This window comes from Rhinopithecus bieti, unplaced genomic scaffold, assembly GCF_001698545.2.
Source record: "Rhinopithecus bieti isolate Rb0 unplaced genomic scaffold, ASM169854v2 scaffold_23816, whole genome shotgun sequence".
In the NCBI taxonomy this organism is placed as follows: domain Eukaryota; kingdom Metazoa; phylum Chordata; class Mammalia; order Primates; family Cercopithecidae; genus Rhinopithecus; species Rhinopithecus bieti.
In genome coordinates, this window is record NW_016811019.1 from 1420894 (window position 1) to 1446120 (window position 25227).

Below are 25227 nucleotides of genomic sequence, written 5' to 3' on the forward strand. Positions count from 1 at the left end.
TGCGGAGCCTCCCGGTGGGTGCAGCTGTCACGAGCCGCGCGGCCGCCGAGGCCCTAGGGGCGGGGAGCAGCTGGCGCCCCTCCGCCCCTGCTCTCCTTTCTCCCGCTCCATCCCCTCCCACTTCCCCGAGTTCCCCTCGCGGCCCCGCGCGGCTGGAGGGGGCGGAGGTCGCAGCTGTCACGGGCACCAGCTGGGGGCTGCTCCCCGCCGAGGGAAATCGCTGCAGCAGCGACTTCTCTCCGCCTCTTTTCCAGTTGCCCTAGTTAGCGCGGAGAGGGCGAGCATCCGCGGAGGGGGCGCGAGCTGCGCGGACGCCTGCCCGGCGTGGGGAGCGGGCGCCCCGGGTCGTCGCCGAGAGGGGGAGCCGGAAGTCGGCGCGGGCGCCCCTCGGCCCCGACGACGCCGTGACCTTGGCCAGCCCGCTCACCTCTCGGAGTCTCGCCTGCCCGGACCGCGCAATGGGGGCGACCGCGGCGTCCCTCTCCGTCAGCGCAGCCCTCGACGGCGCTCGGGTTTGACCCCGGCGCGCTTGCTCGCCCCTTCTCCCGAGAAGGGGTTTCGGAGGTAGACATGGGATGGACACTGAACATGTTCCTGTCGCGGCCGGTGTTTGGTCCCCTTCCTGGGATTCAGCCGAAAGGGCCGAGGAAGGGAAGCAAACATGTTGACGAGGGGCGGTTGGGAGGTGGGGCTGGTTAGTGGGCAGTGACAGAATTCAGGCCGCTCTCTAGTCCCTTGGAAAAGACCTGAAGAAACCGGACACCAGGGTCTCCAGTCCTTACTACCCAGCTGTGGTGGCTGCTTTTTAATTTTTTTAAAAGCAGTTACCCCCATGGGTAGACACTGCCCAGTCGGACGACGTTAGAGGAAGACGGAGGGGTTGACAATACAGCCTATGTGTGTGACAAGGACAGGCCACGGTGTTGTGGCCGGAGAGTTTCGTGGGAAGGAAAACTTTAAGCTGGAGGGTCTGTTAGCCTCTCATGCTTGGCCCTCCTCGTTTCTGGTAGAGGTGTTGAACAGGCAGGTGTCCTTGTGGAGAAGGTGACATTTTTTCTTCGGAGACGGTGAATTTTTAATGTCGAGTGTGATGTTGGTGAGTGAAGGCTTCTTGAGTGACTTGCAGCCCCAGCACCCTCTGTGGATGCCAAGAGGAGTCTCTGTGGCGATGATTTGTGAGGGCTGGTGCTTACATTTCAGTGATTAAGAAATCAAGTGTCTGCTTAAAACATTACTGCCGTGAAGCGTAGATTATATGGTACAGTTGAGGGATGGATCTCAAGGGTTAAATTTGTGTGAGGTTTGTCTCCTCTTTTGAAATTGGTTGGAGGCTAGTCTCAGAAAAAAAAAAAAAAGCAAACAAAACAACAACCACAGTAACAACAAAAGTTGACCAGAGGGGCCTCAGCTTGTTTCACAGAAGCTATGATGTTGTAGGAAGGGGGTCGGATTTCATCATGTTGAGAATAATGTGAAAAGAAAGTATTATTTGCTTGGGTCTCTTGGCTCTTGAACTAGAAATAGTTTTGGGTTAAAGGTAGCAGTGGGGTTTGATTCAGCTTAACAAATAGTCATTCCTTGAACTATTTGCCATAAATTAGATAAAATGGAAGTGTTTCTGTTTTATCTCCTGTACTTTGTGGAACGGTCTAATTTGGTTTTGTGAACGAATGTCCGAAATGTTTTCTCTCTGTTTCTTCTTCAGACTCGATGCTTTGGGAACAGTGGGTCACAAAGACGGTTTGAGTTGGGAATATATGGTTTAGAGAGAAAATAGAGGACTGCTGCTTATAAGAACAGGTGTTTAGTTTGATTTTTGTAGATGTTTTCTACTGGTTATTTAACAGCATTGAAGTTTGCTTTATAAGGTGCAGAATGTGAATTTTACATAGCTTATACTTGATCTCTTCCTTATTTCTCTCAGAAAACCTGTAGGATTGTGCCTATTGAATGGCTTTTTGTGTGGTTTAAACCAAGGGAGTGTTTTAGATCTGCAGTGGTTTTATTGGGGGCAAAAAAAAAAAGCGCTTCATGTCGCTAATGGTGATTGTTTCACTTAAGCTACGATTATATAGACGTTGCTTTTTCCTCCCTCTTTCTGCGAACATTTGTTTTTGTTTCTCCCTCAATTCCAGGGTTTCCTTTCTAGAAATCTGGGCTGGAAACAGAAGCAGCAGTTTGTATAATCCCAAGAACTTGCTTATGCCAGGAAGCTGTAAGGGTAGCATGAAGTGGGTGTGATGGAAAGACGCTGCTCCTGCTTAAGACATTTAACTGTTGAGGGAGTCTAAGGTCAAACTTTAATTTTTGTTGAATTTCCTGTTTTCTACTTATGTGTTAATCTTTTGGTGGGCAGAAGATTGGGTTGCTATGGTACTAACTGGTGTATATTGTGAAAGTGCTGGCAACATTTCATGCTTTTACTCTATAGGGAAGGGTGGTAAACAAGCCTAAATAATTTAAAGATGTTGTTCTCAGAATGGAATGTTCTGTGCATGTCCTCTTGATCCTGCTAATCCAGTGAGCGGTCTTCACTAGGACTAAAGGTTGAGTAAGTGATGAGGGTGGTATAGAGGTGCTGAAAGGTCGAGTGGTTGGAGAGGGGGTATTGGGCATTTCTTGAAATTCTTTTCCCTATTATCTGTATTGGGAATCTGTATACCAGACTGTGATTTATAATTGTTCTTTCAAGGCCGTTTTAGTTCTCCCTGTTTGGTTGTCATCAATTTCATATACCTTCTCTTCGATACTACCTCTGTTCTGTACTTTAGTTTGTCTTTTTTCTGTGTCTCCCAAGGACTCCACATTGTTTGAATGTTATGTTGCATGTCTTACGGAGTTGGTTGGCCTTAAGCTATGTGGCTTAACATCGTTTTCATTTTAGGGCAGGTGTGGGAGGTCAATACTAGCGCACAACACGGAGTAGAATCTAAGTCATGGAGCATAGGAGATCCCCGTGATGCTCATGATTGTTTTGGCAGTGGTTTTTGCCTTCTAAATATGATTATAACAGAGATTCTCAGAGGACCTCCTGGCAGAGGTCCAGAAATGTTTTGGAGGGTTCCATTTTGCATTAGTTGCAAATATTGAATGCTGCGGTGGGTGTGGGCTCGGGTGAAAATCATGTGTCTCAGGAGGTGGATGTCAGAACACTGTATCTGATCTGGGCCGCAGAACCGAGAACCGTATACATTTCTCCCTATCTTAGATAACTTTCCTACCCATTTGGGAAGACTAGACTGTAGGAAAGGACTTTTTAAAATTGCTGCTTTCCCAGATTAGCCAGTAGTTTAGCCGTTGGCGATGGGCAACTAAGGATAGGCCGCGTGTTCTATTCTTAACATTGAAGATTAGGTCTAGTCATTTAAAACCTTCCTTTTTATCTTCTTTATATTTTGGTTAGACGTTGCGCCTTTCAACATTTGATGTCAGAGGTCATAAAATGGCCTAGTGGCAACTAGGTACCATTCTTGGTTGCTTTTTTTAAATAGCTTAGTTCTGGAAAATGGTTTGTGGTCATGTAGTATTTGGATTGATGTATAGAAATGATTATTATGTATTTCTGCAGGATACATGGCTGAATAAGGGAAATTATTATAAAACACTGATACCAACATATAAGTCCAATTCGATAAGTTTAAGTAAAGTGAGTTGTATCCGTGCTTCTTCCCCCATAACCCCATCTGCAACACTGAATTTTTGAGGCTCCTTGGAGTGATAGGCTTTTAGAAAAGCTTAGTATGGTTATCATATTTAAAAGATAAGTAGCTTATGCCAAAATAGAAGCTCTAGTCACTCGAGGACTTACAGAAGACTCACTCTCATCTTAGATATATTTTGTTCTTATCGCTCACGGAGAGTGTGTTTTAGTGTGTGGAGGGCAGGGATGTTTGGTTTTACTGAGTAGCCCTGACCTGACCATTAGGCACAGACAGGCCAGACTCATAAAAATAGGTGCAAGCACGGAAGCAAAATGCAGCCATTATCAGGACCAGAATTCTAATTGCACTGGATTATCCAGTTTTTCCAGAGTGATGCTTCATTTTTGCCCTTTCAGCTTATAATTGTGAAGCAATTTTAAAGCATCTTTTAGAAATGGAGTGCTGACTTCAGACAGACAGGGGTGTCTAGCTCTTCCAGATACTTAGGTTGATGTAGCCTTGAGCTATAACCACACTAAACTTCAGTTTTTATATTTAAAATCGAAGTAATGTACTTGTCCTCATATTGTAATCTTTAAAATAAATTATTAAATATGTTTAGCATATGATTGGCACATAGACATTAATGACTAGCTAACAAATGGGTGTTTCATTAGTGAATTCATCACCAGATTCTTGCATTCTTTTCTTTGTAATTTCTCAAATTTTTTCCTTTATTTCTGGCTCTGCAATCTGGTCCTCCTGTCATTTGCACATGGAGTAATGGGAGTCACATTGACTCTGTGGGCCTGAGTTTATCATTAAATGAGCATATTAGTCTAATTTCACATTTCTTCTTGTTTTAAAATTCTATGATTTGTAGGTTTACAGCTGTTTGCTTGCATGCATTTACCTCTCTAATTTATCCTACACATAAATGCTGATGAAATTCCCTTCTAAAAAAAAAAATTTTTTTTTGTGTTATTGTTTTCAGAGGAGACTTTCTGTGGGCAAATTTATCAAATGTAAATCATTTAACCTGATTCTTTCATTTCCCATTCCAGAAAATTTGCTGTAGATGGCATATGCAGAAATGCTTCGCAAACTGTGAAGTGTTAAACAATGAAGAAAGTATTATGATAATCATAGATATCTTGCGTCTTTGCTTTTACATGTTCCATTTTCTTCATTTAAATTGGATTTCCTTTATGTTCTTGTGACCTTCAAAAACAGCATCAAAGCTGGTATATTTTCAAGAAAGCTTGATTTTTTATCACTCCCTTAGCATTAGTTATTCTGTTCGATATAATAAACTTCTCTTTCTCGCTCCTTCTTTTGAGAGAGATTCTCTTTTTAGTGTATGTTGATTGGTTTTCCTAAACAGATTGGAAAATTCTTGAGATGCCGTGAACTACAACATTTAGAGTAAAAGAACCTTAAATGATCATCTAGGATGGCCTTCTTAATGTTACAGCTGAGCAGACTAAGTCCATGCAGATGCAGTTGGGAATGGGGTTTCTTTATGAGAGTTACTTTTTGCATTGAAAGTTACAATATCACAAAGAGATTTTAAATTATAAGAATTCTTGTAAGCTTTTGAGTAATGTGTAAGCTAGGAGGAAAGGAGCATTTTTTTTTTTGACCAAAATCTGACTCTTAAATATTGTAAGAAGGTATTAATCAGGAATTAATTAAGACTGTTTGCTCAAAACTACAAAATACCTGCAGAAAATGTCTCCTTTTCTTGTAAGGCCCTCATTCACAGTCAGCAAATATTTACTGAGTATTGTCTCTGAGCCAGGTACTGTGCTAGCTCTACATATTACATTTCATACATGAGGAAACAAGGCTCAGGGAAGTTAAGTGGCTGACGTAAGATTGCACAGCTTGTAGGTGTTAGGGATGACATTTGAGTTCAAGCCTACTGAGTGGAAATCATATTCATACCTTTCAATTGACTTCTCTTCAAGCATGTTCATCACACTTGGCCACATTGTACTTTTTTTTTGAATACACTCTTTTGAATTCACTCTTGAATACATGTGTTGTGGAGACTCCTGCAGTCTCGTTCCTTTCTGATAACCCGGGAGCCATACATACCAGTTACTTAATGAAAATGTCACTTTAAGATTCTTGTGGACCAGGCTCACGTCTGGTGGCTCACGTCTGTTATCCCAGCACTTTCGGAGATTATCCCAGCACTTTAAGATAACGTCTGTTATCCCAGCACTTTAAGATTCAGGTGGCTCACGTCTGTTATCCCAGCACTTTTGGAGACCGAGGCAGGCAGATCATGAGGTCAGGAGTTCGAGACCTGGCCAATATGGTGACATCCCGTTTCTATTAAAAATACAAAACAGCGCGGTGTGGTGGCGCAAGCTTGTAGTCCCGGCTACCCAGAAAGCTGAGGTAGAAGAATTGCTTGAATCAGGGAGGCAGAGGTTGCAGTGAGCCGAGATCGCGCCACTGCACTCCAGCCTGGGTGACAGAGGGAGACTCCGTCTCAAAAAAAAAAAAAAGATTCTTGTGCTGTTTCTGGTCTCACCTTTGTACTTCAGTAATGTTGATTCTTTGGTGCTTTTACCCAGGTAAGCTTATCTTTGGTTGATTTTGGATTCCTAGCCATAAAATTCTGCCTCTCAAGTTTTGTTGGTATTTAAATAGCTAAAGCTTAGCGTGCTTTGGTTTTGTTTTTGTTTTTTTGGAACAAATTGCTTGGTCATTCTCTGTGATTCCAGTTGTAATTTGAATGGTTGATTTTATCTTAAAATTTCAGTTTGCCTGTGTGGTTAAAACATTTACATACTTTTATTATCAAGCATAGATTTGATTATTTAACAGAAAATATTCTATTGTGAGTATATGTATGTATATAAACATATCACATCGTATTTGACCAGATAGTTGAAGGGTGAAATGTCCTTGAGTTTTGAAAACATCTGTATGTGTAATATTGACTTTACTTTGGTGACTTTGTTTGGAAGAAAACAAAAAGTTACTCTGCAATGTCTAATATCTCCCTCTGCATCCTAAATGGTACAGGTAGTCTGTAATTGAATTTCTAAGTAGCTACTCAATCATTCGTTCAGGACATAGTTATATGAGTACATACTTTGTTCAAGGTAGTGTGCTGTAAAAAGATAGCGGTTATTGGGAAATAAACCGATAAGATATAGATCCTGTTCTTAAGGAGATTATGACCTGAGAGAGGTGATAAGACAAACATACAAATACCTATAATACTAATTGAATGTGATGAGTGCTGTGAGACAGGTCCTGAAACAGTACTTTGAACATTCAGGGAGAGGGAGTGATTATTGTATTTTCATTTGAGAAAGATCAGGGCAAGTTTTATGGAGGGCTTGGTGGTAGACAAAAGCATTGAGGGCAGGGGATTATTTCTTTTAAGAATAAGGACAAGGAGAACAGTATATTCAGGAAGATTGAATAGCAAAGATGAAAAGACAGGAAGTAATGCAGGGGAAAGTGCAAGGAGTGTGGCATCAGCTGAAGTGGGAGAGGGAAGCATATCGTCTAGGTGTAGTAACAAAACATTGGTGGATTTTAATGGAGGGAGGTGGTGGGGAGCAGTATGTAGTAAGTATGTAGATATGGATGAAAATGAGAAATGTCAATTTTCCAAATTTACGTGGATCTTTTCTTGGCAGGTTTTATACCCCAAATTTTATATTTTTGGTTTTTGAAATGATTCCATATGTAAGGCTTACCCACACTGGGAACTTATTCACTCATTTTTATGTATATTTAAATACAGATTATATGTGTTTTTTTTTTGAATAGAAGTTAGTACAAAATCTTTTTCACTGCCTTATATTTTTTTGAATTAACTTTTTTATTTTTTACTTTTGATTATGAATTATGCCTTAACCTACATGTGATGTGAGATATGCATATTACATGATACTTGCCCAAGAGTTAGCCAGTTGATCCAACATGATTTATTAACGTACTCATTTTAATAATTCCTCACTATTTTGAAGTCTACATTTTGATGTGCTGTTTCTATACTCCCTTTTTTTTCTGATTCTGCATTATTTATTCCAAAAAGAGATACATCTATTTAATATGTGACAGTTCCTTACTGGTTTATATATTGTTACTGATAAGGCAAATCCTGCCATCAACTTAAAAAAAGTATTTTAACCTCCCAGTGGTTCTTAGATGGTGATTTGAGTTTATTAAATATATAGATGAATTTTGGACCAACCAGGATTGCATTATTCCAACATTCCTCCAGCATTGTTCTATGGCCCTTTGTTTATCAGGCCTAATTTCATCCCCTCTAGATGTCCTTTATATTGCTCTTCGTGTACTTCTTTTACATTTTATCTTCTATCTTCTGTTTCATACCACTGACTTTTTTTTTAAGCAGTAAGTATTCTTTTTTTTTTTTTTTTTTGAGATGGAGTCTCTCTGCCGCCCAGGTTGGAGTGCAGTTGCACAATCTCTGCTCACTGCAACCTCTGCCTTCCAGATTCAAGTGATTCTCCTGCCTCAGCCTCCCGAGTACCTGGGATTACAGGCGCCTGCCACTACGCCTGGCTAATTTTTGTATTTTTAGTAGAGATGGGCTTTCACTATGTTGGCCAGGCTGGTCTCGAACTCCTGACCTTGTGATCCACCCGCCTCGGCCTCCCAAAGTGCTGGGATTACAGGCGTAAGCCACCACAGCCGGCCTTTTAAACAGTGTATTATCGCTTGGCATTCTTTAAGATGATGGAGTGGACTTGTTTGTTCAGTGTAAAATTGTCTCTTTGTATAAATATAAGTGTATCTGATTGTATAAATGAGATTGGTCATATAATTTGGAAGCCCCTGGCTCTCATTTATAGTTCATGATTTATTTTACTGATTTATTTATGCCTTGCCATGTTCCAAAAAGGATTTAAGGCAGGATGTGTCATGAAGAGTCTTGGACCTTGTTCCAGCCCTGTCTGTTATTTGACTGATGCCCCTAGCCAATGTTACTCATTACACGGAGGGAACAGCGTTGAAGACAACTAATGTCACTGAATGTGCTGTGGTGTGTCTTTTGCCAAACTGGTAGTAATTCAGAGATGATACAGTGTAATTGGGGTACCTTTAAAGATAGGTCCTTTGAAACTTTGATAGCATACAGCAGAAATTGGTTGGAAGTATCCCTTCAGGTATCCCTGCTGGGTAGGCTGTTAAAGAGCCTTCACTCCTGGGACCCCAGGCACTTTTAGCACAGTAGTTTCTTTTTTTCTTTTCTTTTCCTTTTTTTTTTTTTTTGAGGTGGAGTTTTGCTTTTGTCGCCCAGGCATGTGCCACCATGCCTGGCTAATTTTGTATTTTTAGTAGAGATGTGGTTTCTTCATGTTGGTCAAGCTGGTCTCGAACTCCCGACCTCAGGTGATCCGCCCACCTCGGCCTCCCAAAGTGCTGGAATTACAGGTGGGAGCCACCGCACCTGGCCAGTAGTTTCTTAACATTAAATTATCTGCGAAATGGAAGAAATACTAGAGGTCTGTGAGGATGTTTTTTCTCTTTCAGTCTGTTGTGGTGGTTTGTAGTTTACAGGGGCTTGGGTAACTGGATTTTAGGTTTATTATTTTAAATAGTAGACTATTAACACTATTTTGTATTGCAGTAGAGATCACTTATGCAGATCTTTTTTATACTATTTCATAGAGATTAACTGGTCACCTTGTGGCAGAGGAGTTAAGAATGATCTAACTTAAAGATGACTTACTCAGTATTTTTTCACAAAAAGACAAATGTCCCAAGTTTGTTACCACCTTCTGTGAAACGTGGCTATGCGTGGTATGTTACCTAGCAAACACACTTAATCTGCCCCTTTGAGATTGTTCAGAACAGCAACAAAAAATTTAATGCTGTAGAGAAAGGATATTGAAAATGGATATTTAGAATTATTTCCATTATGGAATTTAATTGCTGAAAGTTATGTGTGTTACCTTAAGAGCTTTTTTATATATGTATAGTTGAACTTGGAAACAGAATTTTCTAACCTGTATAAAAATCTTGTAAAAGAGGTGTTTAGTGGTTTTGAGCCCATCTGCTGAAAACACCAAAAGGCAATACCATCTGATTAGTTTATAAGAACAACTGATTGCCATCAGAAGATATGGAAATGCACTAGCTGAATTTTGGCAAAAACCTTTGCTTAAATGGTGAATGGGATTGGAAATTGAATATCATGTTTTATTCAGTGCACCCAGTAATGGAGTTCTTCTTTTGGTTTTATTCATCTTTGTGAGGTAACATTTTTCAGCTATGATAACCATTAAAACCAAATAAAAGTTATATCTCATAAAAATGAACCGAATTTAGAACCAGACCTTCAAGTTGCTATATTACAAAGTATGAAAGCAAGATATAAAAATAACAAACCATGTTCATTTACATTGCTGTCACCAAAAGTAGTGAATGGTGTTTATTAATAACAATATTGGGAAAAGCACAGAGTTTTGTGCCATCAATAAGAAAAGTAAATGTTTAAAATTTGTTTACTTGCTATAATAAATATTCTTTTAATTTCCATTTTGTGTATGCTATATGTACATAAATTTATTGATTTGGTGTGCAGTATATATAAATTATAAATAAGTATAATGGCTTCTTATTTACAAACTTTTAAACCATGAGATATGTCATAAAAATGGCTATCATGATTCTATACCAAAAGTTCTTAACCTGGGGTTCATAGAATAAGAGCCCCTAGAGAGGCTTTAGGGGATCTGTAAGCACTTTGAAATGGTATGTAAAATTTTGTGAGTCTATATATTTATCTGGGGAGAGGGTCTAGAGCTTTCACCAAGTTCCTGAAAGGGTCCATGACCTCCCCCAATGGTTTAGGATCTCTGCTTTTGAGGAGTGGGACCTCAGTAACTATATTCATCCAGTTGTACGCTCTTGCCAAATTTGATAGATATATCTGATGTGATTACTCAAGCCCACCGTATGACAGATGTGCAGTCTGTTTTTCCACTTTGCAATAGATGTGATTGCAGTGCCTTTGGCTTTTACAGGTGGTTGAGTTCTGTCTGTTTATTGCACAACTGCCTGGCCCTCCATCCCTTGGCTGCTTTTATACGTGTTATTTTCCATCTGTATCCCTTTAACCCCCAATTAAAAAGAGTGGACCTATTGTATGGGTGTAGAGACAGGAATATATATAAAGAGCCCAGTTTCAATTCACTTTGCTTCAAGTATCCCTGCTGGGTAGGCTGGGATTCACAGTTGTTGTGCTTTTGACCTATCTTTAGCATCTGAATTTTAGCTTTCTAGAATTCTTTGGGTCTGATTTGACATATGCTAAAAACACTTTGCAAGTTCTCTAGGCTCTTTTCTCCTCACTGATACCATTCTAATTCAGGCTTAATTATTATTCTTTTTTTTTCTTTTGGGGCTTAATTATTGGTCAAACAATTAATTAATTGGTCAAGCAAAGTGGTCCCACTCCCCAGTGAGTTCCTTCTTCGTGTATATCCCAAATTTTGTTTTGGAATGATTATCCTAATTTTTACTTAAATGGTACTGTTTTGCTCAAAAAAAACCTTCAGTGGTTCCTCATTACTGTCAAGATAAAGTTGTTCCTTAGCCTGGCATTTAAAGCTTTCCAGTGTCTGGCACCAACTTTCTTTCCTGGGTTCATTTCCCACTAGTCTGCCCCAATAAATTGTGTTTTGAAATAAAATTGTCAGTTTTTTGTCCTCTAAACATCTCTTGAGCTTTTCTCTTTCTACTTCTTTATATGTTATTTTCCAAGGAATGTTCTCCCTTAATCTAGTCTATGCCTCTTGAAATTCTACCTATCCTTTACAGCTCAACTCAGATTTCACCTTGCTTAATAAGTGTTCAGACCATAAAATTTAAAAGTAATCAATTCCTTCTGTGAACTCTCAGTATTTATTTTCCTTGTTATTCACTTGATACTTTACATGTACAACCTTGTACCTTATGAAATTTTTTGTTTTTGCGTGTCTTGTCTCCTATATTAGGGTGTGAGAATGGCAAATGGGGATTATGTTTTATATTTTGTTCTCTGCATTGTCTTACACACATAGATATTACAATATTTGCCAAGTCATATTGATTAAATCATAATGCTACTTATGAATGTACTTAGAGAAATAGACCTTTTGTGGGTGTGACTGTGTGCATGTGTGCACGCATGTGCGTGTTCCTGGAATACTCGCAGATAAACTAGGGATTTTCTTGACTAGTTTCAGGGTATTTAGGGAATTGAATTGGAAATCTGATATTGCTTGGAGAACTTGTTGTTCCACAACATAAGAAGTTGGCTGTAAAGGGATATGCTCAAAAGTCTGGAGTAGCCTGGTGAGTCATTGTTCTCCAGTGTAGAGCTCTACCTGTCCTGGGTGACAGAAAAACTTGTGTTCTTTCCTCTATCATCTTTACAGTGATGGGAACACAAAATCCTCATGTATTGAGGATTACTACATTTCTGTTTAATTTTTCAACACAGTCTTCACCATAAAATACAAATTTTAATTGCATATCTGTTATTTGATAATATGGGGCACCATAAAGTAGTTATATTTTAGGATTCTTGCCTTTCAAGGAGATTGTAACCCCTATAAGGGAGTCTCAGTTGCTATAAATCATATATGAATTTAAAAATAATATACAGCAATTGAAAACTGTCAAATGAGAGTATATGGCTTTTTTTTTTTTTTTTTTTTTTTTTGAGACGGAGTCTCGCTCTGTCGCCCAGGCTGGAGTGCAGTGGCCGGATCTCAGCTCACTGCAAGCTCCGCCTCCCGGGTTCACGCCATTCTCCTGCCTCAGCCTCCCGAGTAGCTGGGACTACAGGCGCCCGCCAGGTCGCCCGGCTAGTTTTTTGTATTTTAGTAGAGACGGGGTTTCACCATGTTAGCCAGGATGGTCTTGATCTCCTGACCTCGTGATCCGCCCGTCTCGGCCTCCCAAAGTGCTGGGATTACAGGCTTGAGCCACCGTGCCCGGCCTGGCTTAGTTTTTAACTGAGATATATGGAAACTAATCTAGCACTTAACTATTTTTTCACTCACTTGAATTTTATTATCACGTATACTTGTCTCTGTATTTTTTTTTTTTTAAGATGGGGTGTTGCTCTGTTGCCGGGGCTGGATGTAGTGGCGTGATCTTGGCTCACTGCAACCTCCGCCTCCTGGGTTCAAGCGATTCTCCTGTCTCAGCCTCCCAAGTAGCTGGGATTTCAGATGTGCACCACCGCACACAGCTAATTTTTATGTTTTTAGTAGAGATAGTGTTTCGCCATGTTGGCCAGGCTGGTCTTGAACTCCTGACCTCAGGTGGTCTGCCTGCCTCGGCCTCCCAAAGTGCTGGGATTACAGGTGTGAGTCACTGCACCTGGCTACTTGTCTCTGTTTTTACGTGTATCCTTTCCTTCCAGGCTGTAAATTATAGTGGATAGAGACTATTTATTGTACTAGTTTGTACCACAGTGCTTTCATGATGCTCTACCCACAGTATACATACATGTTTGTTACTGATGATACTAGGGGCCTAGTATGATCTGGGTAGGTTTTCTAGAGGAAGTGGGTTTGAATTCAATTTGTGGGCTTTGGAATGTTGCTTATGGCGTAGTCCCATGGAACATGAAAAAAGCGTTTTTAGTTAATAAAGTAGGTTTGGTGTACCATCTGGAACATGAAGCCTCCTTGGTTACTGTGGCTTTGGCCCTAAAGTAACCCACATCAATTCTTCTTATAGACTATCGGCTAAAAGTAGTCATGGGGTACTACTTAAGGGGCTAGGAAGTGTGGATAAGAACATGAGTATTTGGTGAGGAGTAAATGATTTTGCCTTACTATAGCAGAATTGATTTTCTTTAGCGATGAATACCAAAATTGGTAGACCCTGCTTGGAGTTATTGAAGAAAAGAGGAATTGCTTTTATGTGTCAACCTAAATGGAATTTTTATTATTAAATTTATTTGTGAAAAGAACTTACAAGCACTGAATGGTAGCCTTTGGGACAATTAAAGGAGAAATTTTACTAGTGTGTCTATTTTAGGGGTAAGTATTATGGATTTTTTTAGTTTGCTACCATCTTTAGAGTGGATATTTGAAGCAGAAAGTGAATATTTGACTTCAGTATACCTGATCCAGGACTTTCCTACATATATGGTTTAACTGGTAAGATTATAGGTAAGAAAAATGATAGAGGGAGTAAAGGGCTTAGATACTTTTGGAGACTTTTGCTGTCTGAGGAGTTCACAAAATTTCTCTAGTATCCTTAGAAGTCATTTTCCCCCGTTATCAACATATTGCTAATTAATTAAAACCTGTTTTCTCCATTTTTTGTTTGCCTTTCTAATGCTTGATTTGTTAAGGACTATTGGGTGGTGGTTAAAATACTTGGCCAACTATCAGTGTTGGCCAAGTGTGCAGAACTGCTAGGAAGCTTAGATCCTTATTTGTCCATGAGGCTTATTTTTTCCCTGTTTTATTCCTAAAGTCATCAATCCTGAACTTTTTTTTTTGTTTTTTTTTTTTTGGTTTTTTTTTTTTTTGAGGCGAGTCCGTCTGTTGCCCATTAGGCTGGAGTGCAGTGGCTGGATCTCAGCTCACTTCAAGCTCCGCGCTCCCGGTTCCGCCATTCTCCTGCCTCAGCCTCCCAAGTAGCTGGGACTACAGGTGCCGCCACTCGCCCAGCTAAGTTTTTTTGTATTTTAGTAGAGACCGGGGTTTCACCGTTGCCAGAATGGTCTCATCTAACTGACCGGTCGTGATCCGCCCATCTGGCCTCCAAATTGCTGAGATTAACAGCTTGAGCCACCGCGCCCGGCCAATCCTGAACTTTTTTAAACCTTAGACTTTCTGACTATGTTCCAGATATTTTTTCTTTTTTCTTTTTTTTTTGAGAACGGAGTTTCCGCCTTGTTGGGCAGAGGCCTGGAGTGCAGTGGGCAACCTCGGCTCACTGCAACCTCCGCCTCCTGGATTCAAGCGATTCCTCCTGCCTCAAGCCTCCGAGTAGCTGGGATCTACAGGCATGCACTACCATGCCCGGTTCATTTTGTATTTTTAATAAAGACGAGGTTTCTCCATGTTGGTCAGGCTGGTCTTGAACTCTCCACCTCAGGTGATCTGCCCGCCTCGGTCTCCCAAAGTGCTGGGATTACAGGCATGAGTCACTGCACTTGGCTGTTTTTTCCTTTTTAATGTTGAATAATGAACCATATAAAATAAATGATGACACTTTAATAACAATTTCAAAGAAAAGGAAGTATATAGAGTTAAAGAGTGAAAGTCTCTGTCTTGAAGACTTTTTTTTATGGTAGCTGTTAATTTAGACTGTGTAGTAAACACCCCTTCCCCCACTCTTTTTTATTTTTTTTAGGTCATAGCATCCTTCCCTTTAGCCCAAAGGATGGGCATGTGACTCAGGCTTGATCTGTCATAACACTTAATTCTCTTGGACACAGTGATTGCTGCCGGATGGCCATGTGACGACCTAAGTAGGTTGAGTCCTTCCTTGAGATTGAAAAACATATTGGATGAAGGACAGGTTCATCCCGTTGGAGTTGCTAAGCTGAGTTAACATAGAGAGTGCCTTGAAGGAAGCCCATCTGCCATAGGAAAGAATGAGGCCAACATACAGAGTTGAGACAGACAGACTCACTCACACACACACTCACTGTCACATGCTTCAGTGCATAAGCATTGGGAGCCATTGGAGCCTTTAGATCTAGTTGCACTCTATATTAGATCCACCCAATATTTCCCAGTTAAATGAACTAATCAGTTGCCAGTTTGCTTGTGCTGGTTTGCATTGTGTTCCTGTCTTTTGTAACCGAAAGAGTCCTTGCTAATCCAGACCCCTGTTGGCATCATCATCATCATCATTAGAATCTATGTAGTAAATTTTTTTCCAGGTCTCGGTACCAGGAAAAGCTGTGTTTCCTTTGACTAGCTGGTTCGCTTGTATTACGTAGTCATTATGACTTTTGGAACTGATAGTTATTTCTCTCTTTGGCTAATGATTTAGTTAGCTGGGGGTACATGTCTCAGTTGGACGCTCTGTGGCTGCTTTATTCAGGTGAGTTATGGCTGAGCTGAATGCTGGGAAACTTTTGCTTTGAGGACTTTGGGGTCAAAATCATTGTGATGACATTGAAGGCTATAGAACTTTGGGACTCAATTGACTGTCCATTGGTGGATTCAGAATCATTTTCAGAGGGTAATTTCGGCTCGTTACTTTCTTGGCTCACCTCCGTGGAGAGGTGGGTTGGCAGGCTACTTAGGCATCTTTAGTGGTTATGTTCCTTAATTATCGTAAGAGAATATTCACCTGACTGCATTTGATTGACTGTGAAATACATATAGTACCTATAATTGGCAATGTGGAATAGCTTCACTCTAGCAAGTATGTATCCACATACTCTGCCACCTGATTTTTATTAAAAAACCTTTCAGAAACAGCATTTTTTTGAGAACTGCTTAAAACACATTCAATCCATTGCTTTAGAAATAATCAGTTTTTACTGGACTAGGCAAGAATACCAGAGAGTATGTTGATTGCATTGTTTTAGACTGGGATAGAATTGCTTTTGCAGAATTGTTCTTTGGTATAATGCAATAAATATTTATTGAGAGCTATTAAAACAAACAGCTTTATGAAATTTAGCACTCCTCTTGTAGAATTCTTGTGAGGATTTTATCTCCTTTATCTCAGTGTCCTTGTTGATGTTGTTACTACTGTTACTATTAGTGGCTCATCTGGAGGACTAAGATGAGCTCATAAAATGAGCTAATATATGATGAGCAAATACTGTCTTTAGCTGGAAGCAAATACTTGTATTCAAAGGGAGACAGCTTTGTGGATGAGGGGCTGTGTTAGGTGTATGGGCTCTGGAGCCAGATTTCCTAAGCTTGAATTCTGGCTGTCTCTGCTACTACCTAGTTGTTGTGTTACTTAACCTCTTGGTGCCTCAGCCTTTTCATCTATTAAATAGGGATGATAGTATCTATCTCCACAAGGTGGTTGTGAGAATTTTGTGAGTTTATACGTACAAAACGCTTAGGTCATGCCTGGTCCAGAACATATACAGTAAAGGTGAGCTGCTGTTTTTTTTTTGAATGTTTAAAATAAATAGTACATACTTATGGGGTGCCCATGATATTTTGATACATGCATATAATGTATAATGATCAAATCGGGATATTTAGGATATCCATTACCTCAAACATTTATCATTTCTTTATGTTGGAAACATTTCAGATCTATTGTTTTTTTATCATCTTCATCATCATCATTAGAATCTATGGTAGTAATTCTTTCTCCGGGTCTCGGTACCAGGAAAAGCTGTGTTTCCTGTGACCAGCTGGTTCACTTGTATTATGCAGTCATCTTGACTTTTGTAACTGATGGTTATTTCTCTCTTTGGAAGGGAACTCAGAGTCAAATGTATGTTCCTTCTCTTATAACTGTATAGGACCTTGTGGCATATGATTTGTGTGGTAAACTGACCTCTGACTTTATCTTATTTTCCTCCCTCATTTTCTCTATGCCCAATTTCTTCTTTCTTTTTAATTCTAATACACCCTGTGAACGGTCTCAAATCCTGTTTGGAGTAATACGGAAACAAGCAAGTAATTTCATTGTAGCATGTGCTCATATTGAAATTTCAGATTAATTTTCATTTAATTTACCTTAAGCTAGCTACTTCCTCCTGACAAGGAGGAGCTATAATTTTTATTAAGATATCTCAAGTCATATCATAGATGGGTTACTTCTGGGAAGGTTCCCTTTGACAGCTAATCCTATTGATGGTGTTAGCTTTCTTTTAAGCTTTAATTACAAAGAAAACTGAAAATTTCATTTCATAATTATGACTTTTATTCTCATTTTTTTCTTTGACTTTTGCTCCAGCCATCTCTTGTGGATTTGGAAAGGAAAAGGGGGGCTTATTTAAAAAATTTGTGAACCCCTTGTCTTAAGATTACTCTTCAGAATAAGACTTTTATATTAGGTTATAGCATAGGCAGAGTAAAGTCTATATGTGTTGTTATTGTCTTTCTTTTTTTTTTTTGAGGCGGAGTCTCGCTCTGTCGCCTAGGCTGGAGTGCAGTGACGCAATCTCGGCTCACTGCAAGCTCCGCCACCCGGGTTCACGCCATTCTCCTGCCTCAGCCTCCTGAGTAGCTGGGACTACAGGTGCCCGCCACCGCGCCCGGCTAATTTTTTGTATTTTAATAGAGACGGGGTTTCACCATGGTCTCGATCTCCTGACCTTGTGATTTGCCCGCCTCGGCCTCCCAAAGTGCTGGGATTACAGGCATGAGCCACCGCGCCCGACCTATTGTCTTTCTTTTACAAAAGAGAACATTAATTAATTTATTTGCAATGACAAAAAAAGTGGAATGTCCCAAAGTCTAGAATATTCCTGAATATTCTGGTTATGTCATTAGCATAATCATTTCCCCAAGCAGATGTACATGGGGCTGGCCTTTTTTGGGGGAGAATTTAAAATAATTTTAATGAATGAAATGCCTCAAGTCTTTTTAAAAATTTGTAGATTCCTTCTTCCCCTCATCCCCTTTTTTTCTTTGTAATTTACTTTTGAAGAACCTGGGTGGTTGTCCTGTAAAATTTCCTATAGTCGGGATTGCAGTTTTTTTAAACATGTTGCTCTGTCCTCTATATATCCTGTAAATTGATAGTTTGATGTAGAAGCTTGATAAAGGTTTTATTTTTTTGGTGGGGGGAGGACGAGACAACTTTATAGATGGTATGTGAGACACACAAAATCTCTGGTTATCTCTTGTGATGTTAGCAGTTGTTAGTATTACTATTGGCTTTTGCTTCTTAAAATCCTAAAGTGATCACCATGTTGTCTAGAAGAAAACGGGGAGGCATTGTCTGGAAATGATAGAGTCTGCTTTGTACAAATAGGACTCCTGGTGTGACCATTTGAGAATGAAGCAATATTGTGTGGATTCAAGAAGATCTAGGTTTCAGTCTTGGCTCCTCTGTGTAGGATCTTGCATAATCAACAAAATCAGCAATAATGACAGCAGCAGCTACATTCACTTAGTGCTTGTTTTGTACCAGATTATGTGCTAAGTGCTTTATGTACATTGTGTAGTCTAATCTTTATAACAATCTCGTAAGCCAGACATTATCATATTTATTTTTGCAGTTCAGAAAGATTAAAAGTGTCCAAGGCCACATTGCTAAGAAATAGTGAAACAGGGAATTCAAGCCCTGCTTGACTCCAGTCTTGTGCTCATAATCACTTTGTTTTTCTAAATCTGTAAAAGTGGGTATACAAATAGCTGCCTTATCTACTTTGCAGGGTTAATTAGATGTTTGTGAAAATGCCTTGAAAAATAAGATAGATATTAAAGTGAGAAGTGTGCTGGGATGACCATTCATGAGGAAAGGTGGATGGTGGAGGCTTTGCCTGTGACTAAGTGACAGTGAAAACTTTGGTTGGAAAGAACCCTGTGGTCATTTTCTGACTTTCATTTCTATTACTATTGCTGTTGAAATGTGGAAGTGTTTTCTTCTCTTGTTAAAATTGAGAGTGATAGAAATTTTGTAGGTGGTAAATGTTGCATGTCAGATTGCTTAAGAGTCCCTGGGTGAACAAGGATGTCTTAGTTTTACTCCGTTTGCCATATATGTAGGCTTAGTACAGATGAGTTTAACCAAGAGAGAAAGAGTGTAGTCACAGTTCAAATTCTTTTTTCTAAAAGGGCAAATATTTAATAAATATTACAAATATTTAATATTCATTTAATATTTAATAATATTATAAATTTATTTAATATTTAATAAATATACAAATACATATTTAATATTTATTTATTGAATAAAATATTTATTTAATAAATAAAGTAGGAGAAATTATAATTGAATGTATAATATTTTATCTCTTTAGCTGGATAGTGGGTATATAATATACATTAAAATTATTTTCAGCACCTCTTTATATGTCTGAACTATTTTATAATGAATAATACTATTAAAGTACTGACCAGTAATATTTGCATGTGTGACAGACTAAGAAAGAAGTAGGAGTGAGGTTAGTACCTTTAGGTCTGCCTGCCTGGGACAGAAGGGCAGACTGTAGGAACGTGCACTTTTTTTGAGACGGAGTTTCACTCTTGTCACCCAGGCTAGAGTGCAGTGGTGCTATCTCTGCTCACTGCAACCTCCGCCTCCCAGGTTCAAGTGATTCTCCTGCCTCAGCCTCCCCAGTAGCTGAGATTACAGGCGCCCGCCACCACGCCCAGCTAATTTTTTGTATTTTTAGTAGAGATGGGGTTTCACCATGTTGGCCAGGCCGGTCTCAAACTCCTGACTTTAAGTGATCCGCCTTGGCCTCCCAAAGTGCTGGGATTACAGGTGTGAGCCACCACGCCTGGCTGCACTTTTTTTTTTTTTTTAAAGGAGACGGGGTCTTGCTCTGTTGCCAAGATGGGAGTGCAGTGGCATGATCATAGCTGACTGCAGCCTCAAACTCCTGGGCTCAAGTGACCCATCTTGGCCTCCCAAGTAACTGGGACTATAGACATGTACCACCTGGCCTAGCTAATTTTAAAATTTTTTGTTAAGATGGATTCTCCCTGTGTTGCCCAGGCTGGTCTTGAACTCCTGGCTTCAAGTGATCCTCCAGCCTCAGCCTCTTTGTAATCCCAGACTGTTGGGATTACAGGCATGAGCCACTGTCTCTGGCAGTGCACTTTATTTTCGGTAAACTCTGGTAATGTGTTTATCAGAAAGCCTTAGGGCTTGACCTGCACACCTTTTCTTGGTACTTTGCTTCTTGCAGTTCTTTTCAGACTCTAGGGACTTTATTGCCATATTTTCTTTACTATGGTGAAATATCTAGTATTTCATTCTGGTATTCCCAAGAAAGTTTTCCCATTTTATTGATATATAAATTATATTCCATAAGTCACCCTGTTAAAGTGTATAATTTGGCAGCTTTTGGTATATTCACAAAGTTGTACGACCATCACCATTGTGTAATATCAGACTGTTTTGTTTCCTCAAAAAGAAATTCCATGCCTGTTAGCAGTCTCTCCCCATTCCTCCCTTCCTCAGCCACAGGCAACGACTAATCTACCTGCTGTCTCTATGGATTTGCCTATTTTGTACATTTCCTATAAGTGAAATCATACAATATTTCACCTTTTGTCTGACTTGTTTCACTTAGTGTAATGTTTTTGAGGTGCATCTATGTTATAGTATGTATCAGTATTTGATTCCTTTTTATGGCCAAATAATGTCCCACTGTAATCCATTTTGACTATTATGAATAATGCTTCTCTGAACTTTCATGTGCAAGTTTTTGCATCGACATATGTTTTCATTTGTCTTGAGTATATGAATTGTGGGGTCATATGATAATTGTGTTTAACATTGTGAGAACCGCAAAACTGTTTTCCAAAGTGGCTACACCATTTTACATTCCCACCAGCACCGTGTGAGGGTTCTGATTTCTCCACATCCTTCAGTGAAGTGGCATCTCACTATAATTTTGATTTGCATTTCCCTAATGAGTGTGTTGAACAGTTTTGCATATGCTTTTTGGTCATTTGTACATTTTCCTTAAAGAAATATCTCTTCAGATGTTTTGCTTATTTTAAAATTGTGTTGCCTTTTTGTTATTGAATTGTAAGAATTCTTTATATATTCTGGATGCAAGCCCTTTATCAGATATATGATTTGCAAATATATTCTCCCATCCTGTAGTTTCTCTTTTTACTTTCTTGGTGGTTATTTTTTGAGGGACAAAAGTTTCTAATTTTGATGAAGTCCCATTTATTGATTTTGTTCCTTCTTATGCTTTTGGTGCCATATCGAAGAAACTGTTGTTTAATCCAAGGTCACAAAAATTTATGTCTTTTTTTCCTAAGAGTTTTAGTGCTTACATTTAGGTCTTTGATATATTTTAGTTAATTTTCTTTATGGTATGAGGTAGATCCCAATTTTTTTTTACAGTGGGGGCAAAAGCTCACTATCTTCCAAATACGTACATCAGTAGCACTTTCAGTTTCCACCTTGCTTGATAATATTTTAATCATTACATGATTCTGCCACTTCATTTGTTTCACCCTCGACTCCCTGCTGAGTATTTGCTGTACCAAAACTATACTAACTTTTGCACTTATCGTAGAATGTGAAAGTTAGGAAGATGTTTATTGATTATGCAGTTGAATCTCTATTGGAGTAGAACCCTCTGCATCTGTGACAGAAGAGCTCTCAACTTCTGGAACAGTTTTAGAGGTGGTTAGTTCACTGAAGTGTGCTGTGTTATAATACAATAGTTGTATTAAGAAGTCTTACCTATTCAAACATCATTTTATAAATAAAAAAAGTTTCAGAGGGAACAGGGGTTTAGGAACTCAATAGTTTAAATAAGTTATTTTGCTTTTAGCAGTTTAAATTAAAAAGAGTTGGTGATTGCATCAAAACCCACAGTGTTTTATAATTAAATGAGAACTTTATATCCACCATTGTAGTAGGAGAAATGCTTGTATTCCTAAAGCAATTCAGGTCAGTTTTTAAAAGCTCTAATGGCTAGAAAGCTTATTCTTTTGTTGAGTTGGAATGTTGCCCTTGGTAATGACTACCCATTTTATCAAGGTCCTCTTAAAACTCAGAGTCTAAAATTAAACTTCACTTATGTGCAGAGTGGTGCAGAGTGTAATTGGCTGATAGTTTTTTTGTTTTTCCTTTTCATATAACCCAGAATTAAGCTGTTATTGGAAGCCATGCTATCTTTGGGGCTCATCTTGAGTTTGTTATCAGTGAAACCCCTCTCTAACAAGAGTTTCTAAGTGCGTCTCCCGTTCCTTTGAAACACTACAGTTGTGAAATGTGCTTTGCACCTATAGATCTGGACTCATCTCTGTGACTTCTTGGCTGTGTCACCTTAGCCAAAACACCCAGTTTCTTTGATCTCAACTCACTTTTCTATTGAATGGAGTTAATTCCTCCATTTTTGCAGTATTGGATGATTAAATGAAATGATTTGTGTGTGTGGGTGCGTATGGCTGTAGTGATGAAAGTAAGGCTTGTGAAAACAGCCTTCTGTCCCAGGTACTTCTTTGCTGGCCTTACTTAGTCAGATATTAGCTATTTGTTAGCATCCGTCCAGTTCAGATGTCTTTATATCCTGAATTGATAGGAAATATTTCAAACATGCAGAAAAGAATAAATAGTGGAAAAATCATTCTGTGCACCTTCTGCCCAACTTAGATCTTAACATTTTGCCTTATTTCAGATTTTTTTTATTTTTATTTTTATTTTATTTTATTTTTTTTAGAGAGGAGTCTCGCTCTGTCCCCCAGGCTGGAGTGCAGTGGCCGGATCTCAGCTCACTGCAAGCTCTGCCTCCTGGGTTCACGCCATTCTCCTGCCTCAGCCTCCCGAGTAGCTGGGACTACAGGCGGCCGCCACCTCGCCCGGCTAGTTTTTTGTATTTTTTAGTAGAGACGGGGTTTCACCATGTTAGCCAGGATGGTCTTGATCTCCTGACCTCGTGATCCGCCCGTCTCGGCCTCCCAAAGTGCTGGGATTACAGGCTTGAGCCACCGCGCCCGGCTTATTTCAGATTTTTTAAAAAAGAGGTAAAACATTGTGGAGTCGAACCTTCTGTGTACCCTCTTTCTTTTACCTCTTCCCCATTCCCCAGAGGAAACATTGTTCTGAATATATTTGTATCTATACATAATGTAATTGTTTTACATGTTTTAAACCTCAAATACATACTATACTGCAATATGCTCTTGCAGTAGCCTTTTTTTTTCCTCATCCTTTTTTTTCCTGCGATTTCTGTTTCATGGCTATATCATAATTTACTTACTCATGCTCCTCTGGGTGGTTATTAAGTAATTTCCATGTTTTATTATTGGACAATGCTGTAGTTAACATTCTTGAACATATTGCTTGTGAACATATGTGCATTTCTGTAGAGAGCTTGGAAGGAGAGAGTGTGTGTGTGTACGTGCACACACATGTACATGTGTGCTTGCATATAGGATTGGAATCTCTGGTTGAAAAGTATATGCATCTTCAACTTTGGAGAATAATTTGACATTATTTAATAAAGTATACCAATTTAAACATTACTGTCGGAGTGTGAGAGTTTTACATTCCTCACACATTTCCAGTGTTCCATTTCTTAGCATTATCTAAAACGGGATTCATAAGGTTCTAGATGGTTAGCAGCTATTAGGTTCAGCAATTTCTCCGGCCAACTCTAGAAGCACTTGGTATGTGTAGAAAACATTTATTCTATCAAATGAACAGGCTTCTGGTACTGTGTGGCTCAGGATCTATGACTAACTTATTCTGGTATAAAGCCACCCAGAATTCATTTGACCAGTTTACTTGAAAAATAGCAAATTTTTAGTCCAGGATCGGTGGCTCATGCCTATAATCTCAGCACTTTGGGAGGCTGAGGCAGGCGGATCATGAGGTCAGGAGATTGAGACCATCCTGGCTAACACTGTGAAACCCCATCTCTACTAAAAATACAAAAAATTAGCCGGGTGTGGTGGCGGGCACCTGTAGTCCCAGCTGCTCGGGAGGCTGAGGTGGGAGAATCTTCAACTCGGGAGGTGGAGGTTGCAGTGAGCCGAGATCGCGCCACTGCACTCCAGCCTGGGCAACAGAGAGAGACTCCGTCTCAAAAAAAAAAAAAGAAAAAAAGAAAAATGGCAGATTTTTATCTCTGAGTCACATAAGCGTTGGTAATAGTCTTCATTACGTATATATTACTTGATTAAGCTCTATGTGAGCAAGTAAAGTGAGTATCTGGCAATTGTGACTTAAAATAAATATTATTAAGAGATTAATAAAATAAGCATAGGTTAATCTGTAATAAAATGTAAATATCGGACTAGGTGTGGTAGCTCACAGCCTTAATCTTAGCACTTTGGGAGACTGAGGCAGGTGGACCACTTGAGCCCAGGGGTTTGAGACCAGCCTGGGCAACGTGGGGAAACTCCATCTCTACAAACATACAAAAATTAGCCAGTTATGTTGGCGGTGTGCCTCTGAGGTGGGAGGATCGCTTAAGCTCGGGAGGTCGAGGCTGCAGTGAGTGGTGATTGGGCCACTGGGCTCCAGCCTGGTGACAGGGTGGAGTGTCTCAAAAAAAAAAAAAAAAAAAGAAAAAAAGTAAACGTATAAATAGATAAATTTATATGGCTTAAGATTTTGACGTTAAAGACATCTAGGATAATTTAATGTGAAGTGTAGTATACTGAATGTTAGGTGAATATGCAGAATTAATAAAGTTACATTAATCATCCATAGCTTAAAGACAGAGATGGTACAGATTCATTGGATTAAGAAGCAAGTATGTGAGCCAGAAGAGTGCTTATCAATTTGTGACCTTTGCTTGCACTCCAGGCATCAGAATAAGTTACCAAAGTTGTTTAATTTAGCATTGAGAAAGAACTTACCTGAAAGAGATTATTTTCAAGTTTTATATTAAAAACATGTTTCTTATGACATTCCTAAATTATTAAAGGTGCATTTAGGAACAACTTATTTTGGGGACTTTTATTTTGGTACCCTTTTATTTATT

At 39.4% G+C, this 25227-nt stretch overlaps 1 protein-coding gene across 1 annotated transcript in view; it reads left to right on the plus strand.

Moving 5' to 3' along the window:
- The first annotated feature begins 425 nt into the window (after positions 1 to 425).
- Positions 426 to 25227, plus strand: part of NCOA1 (nuclear receptor coactivator 1) — a 282149-nt gene continuing 257347 nt past the window's right edge. Inside the window, 1 exon segment of the mRNA XM_017893326.1 lies at positions 426 to 564. The gene's annotated coding sequence lies outside the window, so the exon portion shown is untranslated.